The sequence below is a fragment of the Pleurodeles waltl genome, chromosome 11, assembly GCF_031143425.1.
Source record: "Pleurodeles waltl isolate 20211129_DDA chromosome 11, aPleWal1.hap1.20221129, whole genome shotgun sequence".
Lineage (NCBI taxonomy): Eukaryota > Metazoa > Chordata > Amphibia > Caudata > Salamandridae > Pleurodeles > Pleurodeles waltl.
The window spans coordinates 1,004,763,899-1,004,788,588 of record NC_090450.1 but is presented as its reverse complement, the minus strand read 5'-3'; the positions used below and the strand labels follow the sequence as shown (position 1 = coordinate 1,004,788,588).

General features: G+C 45.8%; 1 protein-coding gene across 2 annotated transcripts in view; it reads right to left on the bottom strand.

The window, feature by feature from the left end:
* RIMBP2 (RIMS binding protein 2) overlaps positions 1-24,690 on the bottom strand; it is a 1,257,287-nt gene that overhangs the window by 149,612 nt on the left and 1,082,985 nt on the right. The gene's annotated exons all lie outside the window — the stretch shown is intronic.

The following is a 24,690-nucleotide window of genomic DNA, read 5'->3' as shown; positions in this document are numbered from 1 at the left end:
TGGGATGACCCTGTCCTCTGTGTGTAATAATCCGAGGCTGACAGGAGTGACTCCTAAGGCCATGCCTAGGATGCACTTCACAAACAAATGTCCCTTAATTAATGGGCTCCCTTCCTTTAATATTGCAATTCTGGGTGAAGAAGGACCTAGCTTGGCGCTGTTAGTCATGTATGTGCAGAGGGCTAGGCTGGAGGCGCTCGCCGGTCTTTAAACTGCTACCCAGCCTCATCCGTCACAGAATGGAGTAAATGCACATTCCTCTTGCATGGGCTTTCTGTACACTGATCTGTCTCCATGTGCACCTCCTCAATTACTCTTTACGATTACATATAATGCTTACCATATTGAACCACAAATGCCATCATTTCTTGTCAGTGGATGACAATAGATACCCATTTGTAAAATAAATCATTGCTTACTCAAAGTCAGTCTCATGTATGGAGATGAATTGGTCCAAAACCCTTTTTATAAATAACTATTTACTTCCCTCTGTTACTCCTTATTAGAGATCTGACTTGAAGGCATGTCCATCGGTCACATTTTTCACCTCTATGAGAATCTTTACTATACAAAGTATTAATAGTATTTTGTGGGTTTTTTTTCATAGCAAGAATTAACTCAATGTATGACTTACTTTTTTCATTTACCAGACAAACAGAATCACCTCAAATAAGCCATTCTTGTGGTGGTACCAGACCAACGGCCACATGTACAAAGCCTTTTTGTGGTCGCAAACGGGCCAATTCGCAGAATCGGCCCATTTGTGGACGCAAACAAGATTTGTTAGGTGTACAAAGCCCTATTTGCGATTTGGTAACCTATTATTGAATCGCACATTGGGTTTGCCAGTCAGTATTAGGAAGGAGGCGCTTTTAGGGGGCCCCTTCCAAATACTGAATCTCAGTGGTATGTGTGAATATTTTGCAACCGAAATGCAGTCACAAAACATTCACATTTTACCATCTATTTCAAGTAGGTGGTAACCCATTCCAAAATGCGAAGGGGATCCCCGAGGGACCCCTTCACCTTTGTGAATGTCTGTAAGAACATTTTTAAGGGCAGGCAGTGGTCCCACAGACCACTACCTGCTCTTAAAAAATGAAAAGATTTCTTTTTTTTTTTTTTTTAAAGAAACATCTCATTTTCTTTTAAGGAAAACGGACTGCATTTAAAAAATTTTTAAAAAAGATTGCTTTATTTAAAAGCAATTACCGACATGGTGTTCTGCTGACCCCAGCAGGCCACCATCCCTGTGCTTTTATCGATTCCCAGTGGGTCGCAAACCGAGACCTACCTCATTAATATTCATGAGGTAGGTCTATTTACAATCCACAGGGAATCGCAGTATGTGTCAAAGACAACATTTGTACCTTGATGTTTGTGATGGACAAATAGCGAATTGCAAAATTTGCTATTTGGTTATCGCAAACAATTACATTTGGTCCCCGACCCCAGAAGACACTGCTCTACTCCAGTGTTTTCCAAACTGTGGGTTACCAGAAGAGTTTTGGGGGGTCGTAAAAGTCAAAGCAATAAAGATGCCTTTAAATTCTGTATATATCTTGTCGCATTTGCTGCTCTTCAAGGCAGAGGTCAAATGTCAGGCTATGTCTTCTGCTGCATGTTTGACATGGGACAAACTCCTCTCCAGTGCTTAATTTGTGCTTGTTGTTTCTGGTGCTGAGCACCAGCAGTTATTTTTGCAGGCGGGGCTTATTTTTCTGCCTCAAGCATTTGCTGCGAGCTCTTGTAGCAAAAGACACATATGGGAAAGACGGAGGAAGAGAAAAGCAAAAAAAGGTCACGAAGTTAGAAAGCAGAAAGCTGCGAGAGTGAGCTTGAGGGGCAGGGTGTGTCTGTAAATACATTAAAGAGATCCAAGATGTCTTCAGGGTTGCTCTGCCTCGGTATTCCGTGTTCGCACATTTAACTGCAGCAACCGTGTGTTTCAGAGGAGATCTTTGAGCACCGGCACATTTTATTTACAAATGAAGCTCTGCTACTCTCACGATGCAGCCAGAGAAAGTGAAGTGAATTATGTCAAAATCTTGCTGAAGTGCACATGAAGTGTAACAGGAAAGGCTGTAGGATGTCATTTTTTGTGACACACAACAACAAAATGTGAATACCTGCAAGTGAACTGTACACATTCAGCAGTTATGAAAGCTCAAATTAAGCACTTTTTTGTAATTTGGGAGTGTGATGGAAACAGAAATTTTTATAGGATCAGAACAAATCAAGACACTTTTCTTGGTGATGCATGCATAATATTCACTAAAACCCGATTATCATTTGTGTGCAATATCGTTGGATCAGTAAAACTGTACACCTGTGCAAATGTATTGGTAATTTCAAAGGGAAATGTGTTGTCTGTAAATGACAATGCACTCCCACCCGATGCTTTAGTTACATAAAAAATCGCCCACCTCGTCCATTAAAGCTAGGTGGGCTGCAAAAATTTGTCATACTGAAAAGTAGGTCGTGGTTCTAAAAGGTTTGGGAAGCATTGGTGTCCTGTGGCTGAAAGCACTTGTCTGTACAAGCTCCTGTGGCTGGAAGCACTTGTCTCACAGGCCCCTGTGGCTGGAAGCACCTGTCTCACAGGCCCCTGCGGCTGGGAGCACTTGTCTCACAGGCCCCTGTGGCTGGGAGCACTTGTCTGTACAGGCTCCTGTGGCTGGGAGCACTTGTCTGTACAGGCTCCTGTGGCTGGGAGCACTTGTCTCACAGGCCCCTGTGGCTGGAAGCACTTGTCTCACAGGCCCCTGCGGCTGGGAGCACTTGTCTGTACAGGCTCCTGTGGCTGGGAGCACTTGTCTGTACAGGCTCCTGTGGCTGGGAGCACTTGTCTCACAGGCCCCTGCGGCTGGAAGCACTTGTCTCACAGGCCCCTGTGGCTGGGAGCACTTGTCTGTACAGGCTCCTGTGGCTGGGAGCACTTGTCTGTACAGGCTCCTGTGGCTGGGAGCACTTGTCTCACAGGCCCCTGTGGCTGGAAGCACTTGTCTCACAGGCCCCTGTGGCTGGAAGCACTTGTCTCACAGGCCCCTGTGGCTGGAAGCACTTGTCTCACAGGCCCCTGTGGCTGGAAGCACTTGTCTCACAGGCCCCTGTGGCTGGAAGCACTTGTCTCACAGGCCCCTGTGGCTGGGAGCACTTGTCTGTACAGGCTCCTGTGGCTGGGAGCACTTGTCTGTACAGGCTCCTGTGGCTGGGAGCACTTGTCTGTACAGGCCCCTGTGGCTGGGAGCACTTGTCTCACAGGCCCCTGTGGCTGGGAGCACTTGTCTGTACAGGCTCCTGTGGCTGGGAGCACTTGTCTGTACAGGCTCCTGTGGCTGGGAGCACTTGTCTCACAGGCCCCTGCGGCTGGAAGCACTTGTCTCACAGGCCCCTGTGGCTGGAAGCACTTGTCTCACAGGCCCCTGTGGCTGGAAGCACTTGTCTCACAGGCCCCTGTGGCTGGGAGCACTTGTCTCACAGGCCCCTGTGGCTGGAAGCACTTGTCTCACAGGCCCCTGCGGCTGGGAGCACTTGTCTCACAGGCCCCTGTGGCTGGAAGCACTTGTCTCACAGGCCCTGTGGCTGGAAGCACTTGTCTCACAGGCCCTGTGGCTGGAAGCACTTGCCTGTACAAGCTCCTGTGGCTCTGGTTTGAAGCACTTGTAACAAGCTCTTCTGGCATGCAGCACTTGTCTGCACAAGCTCCTGTGGCTGGAAGCACTTGCTGCACAAGATCCTGTGGGAAGCACTTGCTGCACAAGCTCCTGTGGGAAGCCATTGTCTGTTCATGCTCCTGTAGCTGGAAGCACTTGTCTGTACAAGCTCCTGTACCTACAAGCACTTGTGTGCACACGCTCCTGTGACTGGAAGCATTTGTCCGTACAAGCTCCTGTGGCTGGAAGTACTGGTCTGTACAACCACCTGCTGTGGGAAGCATTTCTCTGTCATTGCTCCTTTGGCTTGAAGCACTTGTCTGCCTGAAAGCACACGCCTGCAGGAGCTTGTACAGACAAGTGCTCCCAGCCACAGGAGTGTGGACAGACAAGTGCTCCCAGCCACAGGAGTGTGGACAGACAAGTGCTCCCAGCCACAGAAGCTTCTGCAGACAAGTGCTTCCAGCCACAGGAGTGTGGACAGACAAGTGCTCCCAGCCACAGAAGCTTCTGCAGACAAGTGCTCCCAGCCACAGGAGTGTGGACAGACAAGTGCTCCCAGCCACAGAAGCTTCTGCACACAAGTGCTTCCAGCCACAGGAGTGTGGACAGACAAGTGCTCCCAGCCACAGAAGCTTCTGCAGACAAGTGCTTCCAGCCACAGGAGTGTGGACAGACAAGTGCTCCCAGCCACAGAAGCTTCTGCAGACAAGTGCTCCCAGCCACAGAAGCTTCTGCAGACAAGTGCTCCCAGCCACAGGAGTGTGGACAGACAAGTGATCCCAGCCACAGAAGCTTCTGCAGACAAGTGCTCCCAACCACAGGAGTGTGGACAGACAAGTGATCCCAGCCACAGAAGCTTCTGCAGACAAGTGCTTCCAGCCACAGGAGTGTGGACAGACAAGTGCTCCCAGCCACAGAAGCTTCTGCAGACAAGTGCTCCCAGCCACAGAAGCTTCTGCAGACAAGTGCTCCCAGCCACAGGAGTGTGGACAGACAAGTGATCCCAGCCACAGAAGCTTCTGCAGACAAGTGCTCCCAACCACAGGAGTGTGGACAGACAAGTGATCCCAGCCACAGAAGCTTCTGCAGACAAGTGCTTCCAGCCACAGGAGTGTGGACAGACAAGTGCTCCCAGCCACAGGAGCGGGTCAGACAAGTGCTTCCAGGCACAGGAGCATGTGAGACAAGTGCTTCGCTTGACGCACCAATTGTCGTCTCACCGGAGTTGATTGGCAAACCTTCCGATGTCGAGGTCTCGTCCTCTCGACGCTGGTCGACGCCAGGAATGGCGCCGATGGAGTCGCCTATCTCCGATTCTCATTCACAATAAATAAGTAACCCTGGACCTAGTCACCGGTCACAATTATGACTGCTCATCACAACATGGTTCTCTTCCCCTTGAAGAAAGAAGTTCTTTCTTTGTTAGTGACCCTCACCCGTTCTAGTAGTGGCATGCTTCATCATCGGGTCAACCATAGCTCCTAGAGGCCAGGGTGGGTTCAATCAGCTAATAGGAGCACTTAGGATAGATCCTACCGGGGTCTAAATAAAAATACCTTACTGGTCACCAAGGTGTTCCTTTATTCATGGTGCCAGTAGGTATGATTAAAATATAGACAACTGGGGGATCTCAAGGCATATTATGGTCTTAGGACCATAGTCTAAATTGGAATATTACTCAGTGTCAACATGTTTAAGCCCCTTCGAAGTCCTATAACGTCTCAGGCTTTCATCAGGACAGATATCTCCGATTCTTGCCCTATGTCTTCTGAGGCCCACCCTCCAGTTCCCTAATTGGAGGGACATGGTTTGGATTGTCAGCCTCCCATTTCCGAAAGCATTCCTCTTACACAATCAGATTGGTTATTTGAATTAGGCACTGCTTGTGGCGTAGACTCCTCCCTGGCTTCCAGCTTCCTATCATCCCCTGGGTTGGCTTCAGAGGCTAGTTCTGCTCTAGCAGACATGTTAAAGTGTGTTTTGGAAGTGTTTCACTTACAACTTCCTATTGTTTTTTGTCCACGGACCCTTTACTTTATTGTTACATCCTGACCAGTCTTCTTTAGAACTGGCTCTTCCTTATTGTGAGGCTCTTTATGGTACCCTCTTGGGGGTTTGGGCCCAGCCGGTATCTGCCCCCACGTGGAACGCTCTCGTTCACATAGACACAGAACAGCACCACAGGATCCATCTTGCCACTGTCTGCATCCGACTACTCAAAGCTTTGTGGTGCCATCTGCTTTAGCTGCACAGAGTCTTACTCCTGTCCCTCCAGAGTGAGGGGCCAGACAGCTGGACGCTTCTGGTAGGCAGATGTTTGCTTCATCTAGTTCCGTCCTGCGTTCGATCAACACTTCTCATGCCCTTGCTTGCTTTACCCTTGCTCGCTTCTCCCACGTCTTGTGGGATGCGGTGGAGCGCATTTTGCCTTCTCTCCCTAAGGCGGCTAGGAATATTCGGGTTCCCTCAGTATGGGATGGTCAGAAAGCTGCCAAGCTTAGTATCGGATGTGGTATGAATACCACTGATTCTGTTGGAAGTGTTATGGTTTCTTCAGTGGCATGGTTGCGTCCCTCCCATTTTTTGGAGGCTGTGCAGGAATCTTTACTTGACATGCCTTTCGATGGCACCTCACGTTTTGGTGCGCATGCCGACTCAGCTTTATGCTGCTTTAAAGACGCTTGTGGTGGCACTCAGTCTTCCTCTGTATTAGTTTCCTTCCTTTGTTCAGGGCCAGTTTTTATTCCCCTGTTGTTTTTTTCTACCGCCTTTACTGGCAGTATGCTTTTTGCTTCCATTATGACACCTAGGGCCATATGTACGAACACATTTTCCCATTGACACCGAATGGGAAAAACCCTTTGCTACATCTGGCCCCTAGTGCGGTGTTCCTTCTCCTTGCAGTACTTTTCCTTTTTATTATATTCAAACTGCGTAGCGCTCTAGTTGGTGTTCATGCTACTGCCGGTGTGCGTTCTTTTTCCACTTGTTGTGGACATGTTCCAGTATTTCCAGTGACCCTGTTTTGGTCTCATTCCTCAGAGAGGGGTTTTCTGTTGTCTCTGCTTACGGACGTTTTGTCCAACAGATTTTCTGTCTATGGGGTTTTACCTCATGTGAGGGTCGTTTTCAGTTCCCTGCTCTTCGCATCAATTGCTGTAGGCTTTCAGCCATCTTTTTATGTTTGGCTGCTCCCTATAGGGACCTTGTTAGGTGCTTCTTTTGGGAGTAGTTACTATATAGTTCCTTCTGTAAGTAAGGACTCCACTGGCACGTTCAGTCTTCCTCCAATTTTTCAGGGGGCCGACCTCTGTTTTTAGGGCTGTCCTTTCCCATTGGGTGGAAAGCAGTTTTCTTCTTTCGAATCCATGGTACATCTTCGATTGGAAGTGCCCCTTTTTATTACGTATTGATACATACCTTTCTGGTTTCCTAATATACAGAGGGCACACTATGTCGCCCTTATGGTGCACCTATTCCATTTCTAATTCTCTCATGAACTGCTATATCCTCTTTGTGCGTTAACCCACATTCTTCTCTGGCCATGTGCCGCGGTCTTTGCCCTCTTCATGGACATCGTAGTCCTCCTTCTGACCGTTCCGTCTGATCCTGACTGCAGTTCACTGATCCTTCGTGTGTGTGTGTGAGTGTGTATATATATATATATACTCCGAGTATGAGTTCTTGTCCTTGTTAAAGACTGCTAGCCGTGCCCTCTCAGGTTGTTTCTGTCCCTTCCCTTTTCTTTTTGTGTGACCTTGGTTGTCTTTTCACCGCTGTGTTCCAGCATTTAGTGCGTAGGATTCCTGTCCTATCACTTGCTTAATCCTTCCCTGTCAGCTACACAACCGTAGTTATGTCTTTTCCTTTTTATGGCCACTTTTCCTCTCTAGCCACATTTCGTTTTGTTGCTCAGAGTGGTAGTCTCTGGTATAATCATCTGCTTTAACCTTGAAAACCACTGAAGGTCCACTGTTCGGATCTCATTCTTGGAGTAACTTTACACTTCCCTTTGGCTCTTCCTTCAGCGACTCTTTTCTGTCTGCTGGACTACTTGTTGCTATTATCTTGGTCTTCTATGGTTGGTGTTGTCTTCTGTGACGATTTCCTGCCTGTTGTCAACCTTGTTTCATATTCCACAAGTTTTCAGTTGCTCCTATTGGCAGGTTGTTCTCCCCGCGTATTTTGGGTTTTAGTTTGTTACCATTCCTTTTGCTGCTTAAAGGCTTTTTTCCTTCCTTTTCTCTCTCCTTTTTTTATTTTGCTATGGTTTTGCAGTTTGTTTAGCCCCTTCCGTTCTCTATTTCCATATACAATGTATCTATATGTGTATGTCTACATATATTAGGTTCTCGATCTCTGTCTTTATATTTAAGTCTGTGTCTACCTGGACTCTGTATAATACCTTTGTACGAACACTTTATCACTACATCTGTATGTGTGCAGGTCGGTGTTTTGGCATGTCTCTATTCCGATCTCTTTGTTTCTCTATCATCTGTTGTGCACATGGCACGCCTTGTGTCTCCTTTCGAACCTTTTTGTATGCCTCGCAGTTCTGTTACACTTCTCTACAGCTCCTCCGTTGGTGTTTCTGGCGAAGTGCCATTTGTTTTTCAACTTACTCTTCCTACCAGTATTGGCTTTTCTTTTGTTCCTGGTTTTGCCTATGGATCCTGGTGAGGCAGCATGCATGCATCGCTCCTCTTCCTTACATAGCCTCTGTGGCCGTCCCTTGTTAGGTGCTCCCTTCCGTTGTCTCATTGGTTTTTGCGGTGGTCTTGCACCTTGGTCCTTAGCCCTTTTACAGGTACAGCTCCTACCTTAGGGCTACACATGTTTTTTTTTTCCTTTTGATTGTTGTCTACGATAGATTCATTTTTTGTTGCCATGTGCTCTGCTCCCCATGTCTTCTTGCAATGTTTTGTGGTCTTCCACTATTCTTCTGGTGAGACGAATGTTCTTTCTCACCTTTGTCTCTCTTGTACCCGGTGTGCTCCGCCTTCAGTTAGACTGGTTACTGATTTCTAGGGATTGGGTGGAATGTATTCGCAGACCCACCTCCTGGGTTTATATTGCTTTGGTATCTATTCTAAGGTAAGGAATCTGTCGCTAGTTGTCTCTATCAGATGAACAAGTTACTTACCTTTGGTAATGCCTTCTCTGATAGAGACATAGGCTAGTCGCAGATTCCTTCCCGACCCACCCAGCCTACCCGTTCTGCAAACTACTTTATCTTACCTCACTATCCTTTTCTTGGTCTCATCCTACCAAGCATTTCCATCCAGTGGCGGTGATTCAAAATTACATATTTTTTCTCTTTTTGCCCCACTGTTCCACTGCCAGTTTCTACAGTGACTCTGCGTTGTAGTGCGGATTCTGGTCACAGATGAAATTGACGTCAGCGCGTCGGAGGAGGGATTACATGGACTCTGTCAACGACATATCCGGTGGACGACATAGAAACAGAGTTGCACAAGGCCAACTACCATCGTGCAGAGGTACGGCTGAAGAGTTTTTATGGATCCAGTCTGGCACCTAGGGAGGATCCTTAAATAAGGAATCTGCGGCTGGTCTATGTCTCTGCCAGATAAGGCGTTACCAAAGGTAAGTAACTTGTTCGTCTGTACAAGCTCCTGGGGCTGGAAGCACTTGTCTGCATGAGCGCATCTGGCTGGAAGCACTTGTCTGTACAAGCTCCTTTTGCTGCAAGTACTTGTCTGTACAAGCACTCGTGGTTGAAAACACTTTACTTAAAAGATCTATAATATCCTGTAAAGGCGTCAGATGCCATCCAACCATGCTACCTACTTCTCATCCTGAAGACATTTAAAAGCTTGAAAGATCTGTGCAAGAATGTCCAGTCTTTTGATTTGGGTGGGGGAGGGAAGAGATAGTATCTTCCACAGCACCCTCTACCAATGCTGTGTACACTGATGCAGTGAATGAAATCTGGCCCTGGCATCACCCTTGGATATTCCTAGACCCATTCTTTTGCTGGTGAGAATAGGAGATGTTTTTAATCCCGGGGATGCAGTTTTAGAATGTCACTGATGTGGAAATGAAACTCATAAAAACAGCTTTACAGACATATTTTAAACTCCACCAAACTGAAAAATGTGGCCCGATCAGTAATATATGAATTAATATTGTGAATTACTATTGTTTTAAAACAATCTTTCTGAAAGTGTGTACAACATGTCTCATTATAATACCACATCCCTACATCTCTTGTGTTCCTTTAGTACACTCCTGCTATCAGCTATCTGCTGAAGGCACAAACTCTTTGAGAAACTGCCTTGTGATCACTTGGAAAGGGACTTTCAAATAGGCCTGCTCCAGAACCCTCTTTATTTAAAAGGTTTATTCCAAAAGTCTACTAGAAAGTCGAGGAGGGACGAGTGTTCCTGGATCTCGCTCACTCTGACCCTGTCTCGGAAATGTGTACTGATCTTTGAGATCTCATTCTAGAAAGGATGTCTACATTCCTGTTCCTTTAAACCAAGACCATGACTACCTGCTGCCAGACTTCAAGCCAATGACATGCCTATCTGCCTTCAGCCTTCAAGCTAAGGACATGACTATCTTCCTCCACCCTTCAAGCCAAGAGCATGACTATCTGCCTGCTGCCCTTCAAGCCAAGGACATGCCTATCTGCCTCCTTTCAAGCCAAGGACATGACTATCTGCCTGCCCCCTTAAAGCCAAGGACATGACTATCTGCCTCCACCATTCAAGCCAAGGACATGACTATCTGCCTCCACCCTTCAAGCCAAAGACATGACTATTTGCCTCCACCCTTCAAGCCAGGCCCATGACATCTGCTACTCTTCAAGCCAAGGATATGACCACCTCATCTGCCTCCACCCTTCAAGCCAAGGACATGCAATCTGCTTGGCACCCTTCAAGCCAAGGACATGACTATCTTCCTCCACCCTTCAAGCCAAGAGCATGACTATCTGCCTGCTGCCCTTCAAGCCAAGGACATGACTATCTGCCTCCACCCTTCCAGCCAAGGGCATGCCTATCTGCCTCCTTTCAAGCCAAGGACATGACTATCTGCCTGCCCCCTTCAAGCCAAGGACATGACTATCTGCCACCTTTCAAGCCAAGGACATGACTATCTGCCTCCACCCTTCAGGCCAGAGACATGACTATTTGCCTCCACCCTTCAAGCCAGGCCTTTGACATCTGCCTGCAGCCCTTCAAGCCAAGGACATGCCTATCTGCCACCTTTCAAGCCAGGGAGATGACTATCTGCCACCTTTCAAGCCAGGGAGATGACTATCTGCCTGCCACCCTCCAAGCCAAGGATATGACTATCTTCCACCACCTTTCAAGCCAAGGGCATGACTATCTGCCTCCACCCTTCAAGACAAGGACATGACTATCTGCCTCCACCCTTCAAGACAAGGACATGACTATCTGCCTCCACCCTTCCAGCCAAGGGCATGACTATCTGCCTCCACCCTTCCAGCCAAGGGCATGACTATCTGCCTCCACCCTTCAAGCCAAGGGCATGACTATCTGCCTCCACCCTTCAAGACAAGGACATGACTACTTGCCTCCACCCTTCAAGCCAAGAACATGGCTATGTGTCTCCACCCTTCAAGCCACGGATATGACTATCTGCCTGCCATCCTCATAGCCAAGGAGATGACTATCTGTCTGTCACCCTTCGAGCTAAGGACATGGCTACCAGCCAACCACTCTTCAAGCCAAGGACATGACTATCTGCAACCATTAAAGCCAAGAACATGACTGACTGCATGCCATGCTACCATCGCTCAGCTTCACTGCAAGCTTCTTGAAGAGCCACTCTTCGCCCACTTCATTCTGCACAGGACATCCTTCCTGCTAGGAAGTCCTCTACATGCTGCCAGTACAATCCTGAGTTATTACTGCCACTGGGCAAGAAATAAGAGACACAAGACCCATTGGGGACCATCAGCATTGTGAAGCTGTTTACTAAATGTCTTGTGGCAACTCATGTCTTGATGTGGCAAAGGTCCACAGCAGCTATCAGTACATACAGGGACATACCAGGAGAAGCCCATACTGTGTGTCGAAGCGGAATAACTACCTAGGCATGAGTGCAGCATAAACACTGCCCCCAACTCCTCTGGAGTTGGAGAAAAGTCTTATAGAAACTCATCCAACCAAACACCTCGGAAAATATATTCTGCAGGACACACAGAAAGAGGAAAAAGGCTTACAGGATTGTTTTTGTACAGGAAGCTGTCCCTTCCAGCTCAAAAACAATCCTGCCCATAGTGCAGGCACCCTTGCATCATGGCATAAGGGTGCCTGCGTTGCACACGGTAGCTTCAAGTGCGCCAGTGTAGATAGAGAGCAAAAGAGCAACATATCTTGGTAGATATGGCATTCTTCAGGCCACTTCAGATCGTGCAACGCAGCACCACATCTTTGCTTCCTGCCCCAAGGTTACATGAACTTTTAGTAAATATGTCCCCAAATCCTTTAGGAAAACTGAGATAAAATGTAATGTTGATATATTATTTTTTTATTTCTGAAAAAACTGTCCACCTGTCTTCTGCACAGTGACTCATGTGTACGGCGTAACAGGGAATGAACACCCATTTGAACAATCGGTTATTGCCAATAGTTGTGATGGGAGGGCATGGGAAGAAGTTGTGTACTTTTTGCCTGAGGTTTGCTTGCCCACATGGATATTTAGATTTATGGTAAGACGCCGATGGTTTTAAAGAGTAGTCACACGTCTACAGCAGGGACATCAACCCAGTGAGCAAACCTGCAGGTCACATCTTTGAAACCACGCTGGTCTGGCCTTTAATCCTGGGGATATCGATAGATATGTGTTATTGCTTTAAGAAATAATAACATCTCTTTTGCAGTGCTACAACCCCTCATGACCAGGGCTGCTGGCTTTATATAAAGAACAAATTACTATTATTATCAAATATTCTTCAATCAGAGGGCTTGCTCAGAGTACCATCATATTTGCATTTAAATGGGTTCTGCACTGAGCCTGTCCAGTCCATGTCCAGCCCAGTCCAGCCTGGGGTCCATGAGAAACCTGCTGAATGGATTAATTTCAGAGGAGGGACGTGCAGCTTCACACCGCAGCTGGCACTACACATGCATTACAGTAAGTGCTTCCAATAAGGTTCTAATTCACATTTAATAGGCCAGACATCTGTTCGCCACCAATAGATTAATGAACTATATTTGCTGAAATTTGGAGACTAGGCGAGAGACACTGTATAATTAGTTTGAAATGATGTGAGTAATAAATGTAAAATGAGGTCGCTTCTGTTCTGAAGATTAATTTAGTAGGGCACAGTGAGTTCTTCAGGGGAGTCCAGCAAGATGCTGTAGGAAAAGGAAACTGGAATGTCATATGGATGAACCCATAATGCAATGTGTTATAACAGACTAGCAGGTGCTGGTCTGGCGCCAAGTGTGAGAAGAAATGGAAATGTAGGGGGGGAGTGGGCACTGGCTTAGTCATTTCTAAGTATGTTGCTCAATAGGTTTTAGACATAAAAAGCAGCTGGAGTCCCTGCAACTATCTACAGCCTACCCTCACACCCACACTCCAATCTGGCTAAGACAACATGACTGAGTGGATACGGCACAATTCCAGACACACACAAGATGGTCCACAGAAGACCAGGTGCCTCCGGGCACTGCCTGAAACCCATTACTGTGAATCTTGACAGCAGATGGACAATACTGCCCCTTGACAATACAAAAACAAAACAAGAGAGCTAACACATGAGCTCCCTGACATAAAGCTGATATCAAGCAGCAGGCAATGTCAACAAGACAGTACCTAATGCTGGAACAGTCCACAAGAGCAGACCCACAGCTCTAGTTACTGCACTCAGTGTCGCTATTGTAGCCTTACGCCAGAGCTTTCAGGTGAAGGGTCCACCAGGACCCTCTTTCTCTTTAACAAAGAAGCCTTTTACCACCACATGCATTCGGCCACAAGCCTTATTTTTGGAGAGATCTCTGCTCGACTTATACAGCGGGCTAATGTTGTTAAGAGTTGTTTATTGACACAATCTGCTGTCTCTTGATTACATCGACAATCGCTCTTCTTAGAGACTACGTTCAGTATTACTTTAGTCCTCTTTTAGGGATTCTACATTTTCATTCTTACATTTACTTTTCTGTGAATCCCATAGTCATCTCTCTGCTTTTGATCTGTACGATTAACTTTGTGAACAGTGTGGATTCAATTACTCTTTCACATCCCAGTGTCTACACATAGGCTTTACACTCCTTGTGCTCACGTAGATGTCATTGCTGACACTGTGATGAAGTTCTATTTCAATTATAAATATCACACTTTTGAACCTGGGACTGCAGACCTGCCAAGTTGTGCCTTAATATTTCTCTAACTCTTCACGCTTTGTTTACACCCATTACCCAGCATGCATTTGGTTATCTGAGGGAGGACTCTCACGATGCACAACGTTTTAGTGTTACAACCTCTTTCTCACTTGGGTACCTGAGTCCCCGGACATCGCCATATCTTTAGCAGCACCTCATCCCATCAGCTCATCCATTGCTGCTTCCTTATACCTACCGCCGACACTTTATTGTTTTACTTATTTTTTATAATTGAGGGCCAGCAACTGCAACACAGCTAACAGGCCGCTCGCTTCCCTGTTTGTCATTGCTCCTCCCCCCTTCCTGTTTGCTTTATTTATTTATTTTTTAATTGTTTCAGAAAGGGTGTGACAGCATGTAGGAGCCTGACCTGGCTTATAGTGGGTACCTGATGGTACTTACACCTTGTGCCAGGTCCCGTTATCCCTTATTAGTAGTGTTCTAGCAGCTTAGGCTTATAGAGGTAGCCATAGCAGAGCAGCTTGGGCTGAACTAGGAGACATGCACAGCCCCTACTATACCACTTATATCATATGGCACTATATCATAAGAAAACACAATACTCAGAGTTCCTAAAAATAAAGGTACTTTATTTTAGTGACAATATGTTAGAAAATATCTCAGAGGATATACTCCCTTAGGAGGTAAGTAAAATACATAAAATATACACACAAACCAAAATCAGGTAAGCAAACAGAAAGGTAGTGCAAACACTGCAGAATACAATAGGATGCAACAGCCCTAGGGGCACCACAAACCATATACTAAGATAGTGGAATGCGAACCACGAATGGACCCCAGGCCTAGTGTGGTGCGTAGAGGGTCGCTGGGAGTGTAGGAAAACACTAAGGGTGTCCAAGATACCCCACCCCAAGACCCTGAAAAGTAGGAGTAAAGTGACCCTACTTCCCCAGAAACACACTAAAGTCATGATAGGAGATTCTGCAAAGACCACAACAGACTGCAAAGCAATGAAGACGGATTCCTGGACCTGATGACCTGTAAAGGAAGGGGACCAAGTCCAAGAGTCGTGAAAGTGTCCAGGGGGGACAGGAGCCCACTAAACCCCGGATGAAGGTGCAAAATGGCAGCGTCCGGGTGGAAGAAGCTGAAGATTTTGCAACAACGGAAGGTGTCAGGAACTTCTCCTTTGCAAAGAAGATGTCCCACGGCGTGCTGGAGGATGCAGAGTTGTTTCCACGCAGAAAGACTGCAAACAAGCCTTGCTAGCTGCAAAGGTCGCGGTTGAACAAAAAGGGTGCTGCCTGGGCCCAGGAAGGACCAGGAGGTCACCACTTGGACAAGGAGATGGAGGGGGCGCCCAGCAACACAGAGAGCCCAAGCAGAAGCAGGCAGCACCCGCAGAGGTACTTGAACATGACTTCAAGAAAACTGAGCATGGCGGTCGTCTCAACACTACAAAGGAGGGTCCCACAAAGCCGGTGGTCAACTTAGCGAGTTGAACAATGCAGGACGGAGTGCTGGGGACCTGGGCTGTGCTGTGCATGAAGGATTCCTTGCAAAAGTGCACAGAAGCCCTAGCAGCTGCAGTTCACTCAGTACACAGGATTACTGTCTGGCGTGGAGAGGCAAGGACTTAGCTCCACCAAATTTGGACAGATGGACCACTGGACTGTCGGGGTCACTTGGATCCAGCTCCTGAGTTCCAGGGACCACGCTCGTCACGATGAGAGGGGACCCAGAGGACCAGTGAAGCAGAAGTTTGGTGCCTGCGTTAGCAGGGGGAAGATTCTGTCGACCCACGGGAGATTTCTTCTTGGCTTCCAGTGCAGGGTGAAGGCAAACTGCCCCCAGAGCATGCACCACCAGGAAACAGTTGAGGAAGCCGGCAGGATTAGGCGCTACAATGTCGCTGGTAGTCTTCTTGCTACTTTGTTGCAGTTTTGCAGGCGTCCTGGAGCAGTCAGCAGTTGATCCTTGGCAGAAGTCGGAGAGGGAGATGCAGAGGAACTCTGGTGAGCTCTTGCATTCGTTATCTGAAGAGAAGCCCACAGGAGAGACCCTAAATAGTCCTCAGAGGAGGACTGGCCACCTAGTCAGGTAAGCACCTATCAGGAGGGGTCTCTGACGTCACCTGCTGGCACTGGCCACTCAGAGGCCTCCATTGTGCCCTCACACCCCTGCATTCAAGATGGCAGGGGTCTGGGACACACTGGAGGAGCTCTGGGCACCACCCCTGGGGTGGTGATGGACAGGGGTGTGGTCACTCCCCTTTCCTTTGTCCAGTTTTGCGCCATAGCAGGGCTGGGGGATCCCTGAACCAGTGTAGACTGGTTTATGCAATGAGGGCACCATCTGTGCCCTTCAAAGCATTCCGAGAGGCCAGGAGAGGCTACTCCTCTCAGGCCCTTAACACCTATTTCCAAGGGGAGAGGGTGTAACACCCTCTCTCCGACGAAATCCTTTGTTCTGCCTTCCTGGGACTGGGCTGCCCAGACCCCAGGAGGGCAGAAGCCTGTCTGTGGGTTGGCAGCAGCGGTAGCTGCAGTGAAAACCCCAGAGAGCTGGTTTTGGCAGTACCCGGGGGCCATGCTGGAGCCCCAGGGATGCATGGAATTGGCACCCCAATACCAGATTTGGCATGGGGGGGGACAATTCCATGATCTTAGACATGTTACATGGCCATATTCGGAGTTACCATTGTGAAGCTACATATAGGTATTGACCTATATGTAGTGCACATGTGTAATGGTGTCTCCGCACTCACAAAGTCCGGGGAAATTGCCCTGAAGTATGTGGGGGCACCTTGGCTAGTGCCAGGGTGCCCTCACACTTAGTAACTTTGCACCTAACCTTCACCAAGTGAGGTTTAGACATATAGGTGACTTATAAGTTACCTAAGTGCAGTGTAAAATGGCTGTGAAATAACGTGGACTATTTCACTGAGGCTGCTGTGGCAGTCCTGTGTAAGAATGGTCTGAGCTCCCTATGGGTGGCAAAAGAAATGCTGCAGCCCATAGGGATCCCCAATACCCTGGGTACCTAGGTACCATATACTAGGGAATTATAAGGGTGTTCCAGTGTGCCAATCAGAATTGGTAAAAATGGGCACTAGCCTGCAGTAACAATTTTAAAGACAGAGAGAGCATAAAGCACTGAGGTTCTGTTTAGCAGAGCCTCAGTGACACAGTTAGGCACCACACAGGGTACACATTCAGGCCACAACTATGAGCACTGGCTAGCAGGATTCCAGTGAGACAGGCAAAAACAAACTGACACACAAGTAAAAAATGGGGGTAACATGCCAGGCAAGATGGTACTTTTCTACACAGCAGCACACTTTAATTTTTTATTTCATTTTTTTTAAATGGTCATCTGCCATCTAGGCACAATAAATAAAAATGTGAAATGTGATGCTAAAATGGCTGCTGGTGTGTCACAGTTCATATGCACTCAACCGTGGCCCTCTTTGGATGTGCTTTCTTTGAGAATACACCATTCCAAGATGGCCACTGTGGCGTGCAGTGTGCCAATATGTTGTGATGTCATGACGCATGCCACCACAGTTATCTTAAAATGGTTTTTTTGCAGAGAAGAACATTTGAAAGTGGCTGCAGTTGCATGCGTATAAATTGCAATGCCGTAGGGGCCAGTTTAAAATATTATTGTATTTTTTTGTTTACCAGTCCAAGATAGCCATCAGCAATTTCAGAGAGGTAAATATAAAAAAGTATGCCTGATCCCATCACATCACGATGTCAAAGTGCATGTGCCCACACTGGCAGCCATTATCAGTGTTTTCTTTGTTTTCTTAAGTCAAAGAAAGCAAACATTGGTAAAGCCAATAATTTGATATTACATTTCAAAAGAAAGCTCAATAGTTTTTCCAATACAGGCTTTTCACTGGGAGCACAGAAGGGACCACAAATTAAATCGGCGAGGACAACGGGAGTATGTGTACATGTGTGTATGAACGTGAAGTGAATATATAACGGTGAATTCAGAAGAGTGTCCCAGGATGGAAACATGTCAGCTGTTTTTGCGAAAACCAAACGTTTTGTGGACACTTCCTAAAATTAAATACACTGATGTTTGTATTGAAGGATGTACTAAGTGTGCCCCTCCTTCTGCATATACAGATATTATTAAAATCAAACCTTAGGGGGACGTGGGTAGAACGCCACCTAAGATGGTCGCCTAGTCACGGAGCTCGGCGCAGCACCGGAACTTCATTTTTCCAGTGTTGGATCGCCCTAATCATTGATTCTTGTGGGGGGAAATGCCAGGAATGGATTTTTATCAATTCAAAGCCTCTTAAGGTACTTATGAACTTTAAAAATGCAGTTCTGCTGACTGAATTACTGGGGCCGCCATTTTGTTTTCTTCAGCTCGCTGTTCTTTCATCTCTCGTTGCCTCATGAAATGACATTTTACTCACTTATGTCACTAGTTCTCATGTCCCTCCCATATTTTTTAATTTAAAAAGGTTATTTGAAGGTTGGATACTTTCTACTCATTTTTTTCTTGGAGTTACTTTGTGTATTTTTTGAAGCATCACTATTTTCGTTGAACTTCAGTCATTTTCTCTCAGAACTGAATCTGGGGTCTTGTTGGCTCGTCTTTCATGTCATCTTCTTCAGGCTTTTCTTCAAATTTGGAATACATGGGAAAGAGCAAGAAACTTTTGCAGTCTATTAAAACTTAGTCAAATATTATCTTGGATTCAGATCAGTCTTTCATGATTCCTTTGATGGAAGCTTCAATTTCTCCTGTCGACATGGCTCAATCACAATCCCCTCGTCCGCTGACTTCTACGCTCTTACCCTCAAACTCGTCATTATCATCTTCGACAAATATAAAACATAAACAGGACCCACCTTTCCCTCCGAAGTCTACTTCTCCTGTTTCTCTAGATCATGGGTACTCACAAACTTTTTCTCGGGGGCCAAAATTGCAGTATGGTTTGCGGCCGAGGGCCGCACTGAAGTGACAGCGGGGGGCGGGGCTTAGAGGGGGCGGGGTGTAGAGGGGGCGGGGTGTAGAGGGGGAACAACCACCCCACCCCCTTTTTCAAAACATCTGCACACTACCCCAGTAACACACACAGCGCCATCTGCACACTGCGCCATCTGCTCCCTCCCCTACCCCAGTAACACACACAGCGCCATCTGCTCTCACCCCTACCCCAGTAAAACACACTGCGCCATCTGCACACAGCGCCATCTGCTCTCACCCCTACCCCAGTAACACACACAGCGCCATCTGCACACAGCGCCATCTGCTCTCACCCCTACCCCAGTAACACACACTGCGCCATCTGCACACAGCGCCATCTGCTCTCACCCCTACCCCAGTAACACACACAGCGCCATCTGCACACAGCGCCATCTGCTCTCACCCCTACCCCAGTAACACACACTGCGCCATCTGCACACAGCGCCATCTGCTCCCACCCCTACCCCAGTAACACACACAGCGCCATCTGCTCTCACCCCTACCCCAGTAACACACACTGCGCCATCTGCTCACAGCGCCATTTGCTCTCACCCCTACCCCAGTAACACACACAGCGCCATCTGCACACAGCGCCATCTGCTCTCACCCCTACCCCAGTAACACACACTGCGCCATCTGCACACAGCGCCATCTGCTCTCACTCCTACCCCAGTAACACACACTGCGCCATCTGCACACTGCGCCATCTGCTCCCACCCCTACCCCAGTAACACACACAGCGCCATCTGCACACTGCGCCATCTGCTCCCACCCCTACCCCAGTAACACACACTGCGCCATCTGCACACACACAGCGCACACACACAGCGCAATCTGCTCTCACGCCTACCCCAGTAACACACACAGCGCCATCTGCACACTGCGCCATCTGCTCCCACCCCTACCCCAGTAACACACACAGCGCCATCTGCACACTGCGCCATCTGCTCCCACCCCTACCCCAGTAACACACACTGCGCCATCTGCACACAGCGCCATCTGCTCTCACCCCTACCCCAGTAACACACACAGCGCCATCTGCACACAGCGCCATCTGCTCTCACCCCTACCCCAGTAACACACACTGCGCCATCTGCACACAGCGCCATCTGCTCTCACCCCTACCCCAGTAACACACACTGCGCCATCTGCACACTGCGCCATCTGCTCCCACCCCTACCCCAGTAACACACACAGCGCCATCTGCACACTGCGCCATCTGCTCCCACCCCTACCCCAGTAACACACACAGCGCCATCTGCACACACACAGCGCAATCTGCTCTCACGCCTACCCCAGTAACACACACTACATTAAAAACAAATAAATAAATAACCAAAGAGCCTTACCTGACTCAAAGCACTGTAAAGATGCCACAAATGTGGAACAGCAGGCAGGCAGGCGGGCAGCAGACGTGGAGACGGTGACAGGAAGCAGACGACAAAGCCCCGTATAAGTTAGCTGCAAGCGCTGACTTTTATGGGGCTTTGGCTTCCAGGATCGTCAGGGTAACGCCATAAACAATGGCCGCCGTACGTAAACATAGAGGAGGGCCGCGGGAGCATGCGCAAGGAAGCCACTGTTGCGCATGCTCCCGCGGCCCTCTTCTATGTTTACATACTGCTGCCATTATGATATGGCGTTTGGTGTGCGTCTCGCGGGCCGCCAAGCTAGGTCCATGGGGCCGCTGGCGGCCCGCGGGCCGTACTTTGAGTACCGTTGCTCTAGATACTGTTTTAGAGGAAATTACAGCCTTGAGACTATTTATTGAGAAACTAATGCTCGTATTCAAAATCTCAATGATAAATGATCTTCTACGGAGTATAGAATGAACTTGGTTGAACAAAGTGTTAGCATCATACTGGAATCCTCTTCTAAAATTGCTTCTCTGGAAAAGGATGTTTCAATGCTAAAGAAATAAGCTGAAGAACTTGAAAACAGGAACAGACATAATAACCTGCGCTTATATGGTCTTCCAGAGGGTACTGAAGGTAGAGATCCAGTTGCTTTCTTCACTTCCTTTCTACCAAAACTGTTGGATTTACCTTCATCTTCTGTCTTGAATATTCAATGAGCACATAGACTGGGACCCCGGCTTACTTCTTTGTCTACCCCAAGAAGACCCAGAGGTGTAATTATTTTATTTCTGAAGTTCATAGATCTTTTACAAGTTTTAAATGCAGCAAACACTAAAAAAAGACCTATATGGTCTGGTGTCAAACTATTTTTGGCCCACGATTTGTCTACAGCTACTGCTAAACGAAGAAAAGATTTCCTTGAACTTTATCCTGCATTACATTCACTAGGTGCAAGATATGGTTTGTTTCATCCATGCACTTTCAAAGTTACATTCCAGAAAAACACATCCTCTTTTGAAGATCCTGCAGACTTCAGGAAATGTATCCATTCTCACTCATGAACATTGCTGGCCCCTCCTTTTCAGGATGAATTAAATATTGATTCCAAGTGTTTTTACTTTTGATCCATATGACATAGATTAGTATATATTAATGTTTAATGCTGGTTTAATCCATATCTATTTAATCTCTTTACAGAGCGTCGTAGTCATCCATATCTCCGTTTCCCATTTGTTCCCATGTGAGGTTCCGGTGTGGCCCGTTCCTTTGTGTTGGTTGTGCTGTCTCCTGTGTGTTGCCATTCCCTGTTTCCTTCATGTTTCCTATTAAGGTACTCTGATCAGTCGTAATCTGACATGTACTGTCATCTCTTACTTCACTTGATTCCTTCTCCCTTTTTCCTTCCCTTTTCTTTTTCCTTTTTCTTCTTTCCTATGTTCTTCTCTTCCTTTTTTCTTTTTCCCATGCCTGAAAGTCTTTTTGTTTTCATTTACAGTTTTTGCATTAGTAATGATCATGTAGTTCTATATTTATTTCCTGTTGGTTATATTTAGGGTTATCTTGGAATGTGAAAGGATTTGTTAGTCCTGTGAAAAGGCAGAAAATATTATCTCATCTTGCCTCTTCTAATCCAGGTTTAGTACTTCTGCAAAAGACTCATTTTACAGAAAATGAGGCATTAAAACTAAAACGAAATGTTGTTCTCCTACCTCTACTAAGAAAAATGGAGTAGTTATTCTTTGTCACAAAAAGTTAAATTGTATTGTTGAGTCTTAAGAAAATGACTCTGAAGGTAGATGGCTGATTGTTAAGCTACTTATTAATGATATTCCGTTAACTGTTCCTATATAAAAAAAAAATTTACACATAAGTCTCACAAGCAATTTCACTCCACTATTTACCAGAACTCTGTAGCTGATGCGTGGAGGTTATGTAATCCCACTGCTAAAGAATATTCTTTTTATTCCCCCCCCCCACAGGGTTCACTTTCTCACTCACATCATATTTCTCGTAGTAAATCATTAACACAAAAACTTATCTCTTCCTCTACTGAGCCTATAGGTATATCTGACCATGCCCCAGTTGTCACCAATTTGGATCTGGCTCGATCACATCCCAAATCATCTACATGGAGATTCAATAATGCGCTTTTGTTATATCCCAACTTCTCCACCCCCTTTGCCTCTTTTATTAATGAATTATTTTTATTCAATACTATTTCAGATACAACTCCCCAATTGTTATGGGACTCCTTTAAAGCCTCAGCTCGTGGCTTTATTATAGGTTTTTTTCTTTAAAAAATAAATATCTTGGTCGTCAACAGAAGCTCTTATTATCTAATATCAGACGTTTAGAACATACATTTTATTTCTCGTCTTCAGATTCACATTTACATGAACTGGTTCAAGCCAAATTAACTTTTAATAAAAAAATCAACTGATCAAGCCTTCTCCACATTATTAAGTAGTAGTGCTCAATATTATGGTGGGCGTAACAAGTCAAGGAACCTTTAGCCAATTATTTGAAAAATTAGAAATATTCTTTTATTGAATCCATTCATTCATCAGATGGGAAACTTTTATTTAAAGATAGGGATATTTTGGCCGAATTCACTGAATTTTACCAAAATAAATATACTCCAGAATATCCAATTCACTCTACTCCTATCGATTCATATCTTAAAACAATTTCACCTCCTATTCATAATTTATTGAATTTTGATCCTCTTGAATCTGACTTATTGATTACAGAGTTACTCAAATCACTTAATACATTGAAAAAAGGAAAATCGCCTGGCCCAGACGGGCTTACTGTAGAGTTTTATTTACATTTCTCCAATATTTTGCTCGCTAGACTTCTGCAACTCTTTCAGTTTTTCTTCCTTACTGGCGAAGCTGGTAGTACTTTTCAGGAAGCTACTATTTGTCTAATTCATAAAGATGGAGGAGATTCTACACAGTGCAAATATTATGGTCTTATATCCCTTGTAAATGTAGATTATACAAATTTTGCCAAGTTACTTGCTCTTCGACTTGAGCCGTTTTGCCCAAGTTAATAGGTAAAGAACAATGTGGTTTTGTTAAAGGCAGACTAACCTCAGATAACTCTCGTTTATTTTTTAATGTATTAAATAAAGCTCCTTCCCTTTCGTATCCTCTAGCAGCTATTTCCATTGATGCTGAAAAAGCCTTTGATAAAGTGAGTTGGTCTTTTTTACTTAAAGTATTAGAATGGTATGGTTTTGGAACCAACATTATCTCACTTATTTCCTTGCTTTACACAGATCCTCAAGCTGCAATACTAATTAACGGATGCATATCACACTATTTTTCCTTGCAACAAGGTGTTCGTCATGGCTGTCCTTTATCCCCTCTTTTGTTTGTTTTAGCCCTTGAACCTTTCCTTTCTCGTATCTGTGACAATACTCTTATATCAGGCTTTCAATACGGAGATAAACATTTAAAATTATCCACCTATGTGGATGATATTCTTCTCTTTCTTTCTTTCTAACCCTGATATCTCAATCCATGCTATACTTAAGGAGATTACAGACTTTTCATCAGTCTCTGGTTATAAAATGAATTCAGAGAAAACAGAAATTCTGCCTCCTACTAAATTATGCACTAAACATTCCTTTGACTCCACTGGGTTTCATTGGAATAATTCTAAAATGAAATACTTGGGCGTTTGGTTCACTAACTCCATTTTAGAGTCTGTTAAAATAAATATGAAGGAATGTTTCAATAGAATTGATAAATTACTGTCCTCCTGGAATCCTCTTTATTTAGTATGGTGGGGTCATATGAATTCTGTAAAAAGTATGATTATGCCCATTTTATAATACATTTTGTCCATGACCCCAGTTCATATACCAGATATCTACTTTAAAAAAGTTGAGTCACTTCTTTCCAAATTCCTTTGGAATCAGAAACAAAACATGAATTTCCTTCTTACGTCTTTAAAGGGCTAAGGATAGTGGAGGTGTGAATTTTCCAGACTTTTGAACTTATCATAAAGCTTTTTGTCTGAAACAAGCAGCCAAATGGATATCTTCTGCTCCCTCCCTCTTTACTCCCTTATGGCTTGTCATTGAACTTGCATTGCTTACACCTTTCTCTAGTAAAGAACTTTTAACATTCTCTTCATAAAATAACATAACTTCTTCTCCGCTCTTTAAACATACTTGCTTTTTGTTAAATTCTTACTACCAAATAAAATGTTCATCTAGAATCTCTTTTTTAATCTCCCCCCTTTAGTATAACCTTCTTATAACTATAAATAATAGGCTCTTATACTGGAAATTCTGGAGGAGCAGGGGGGATTATCTGGGTTCAAGAT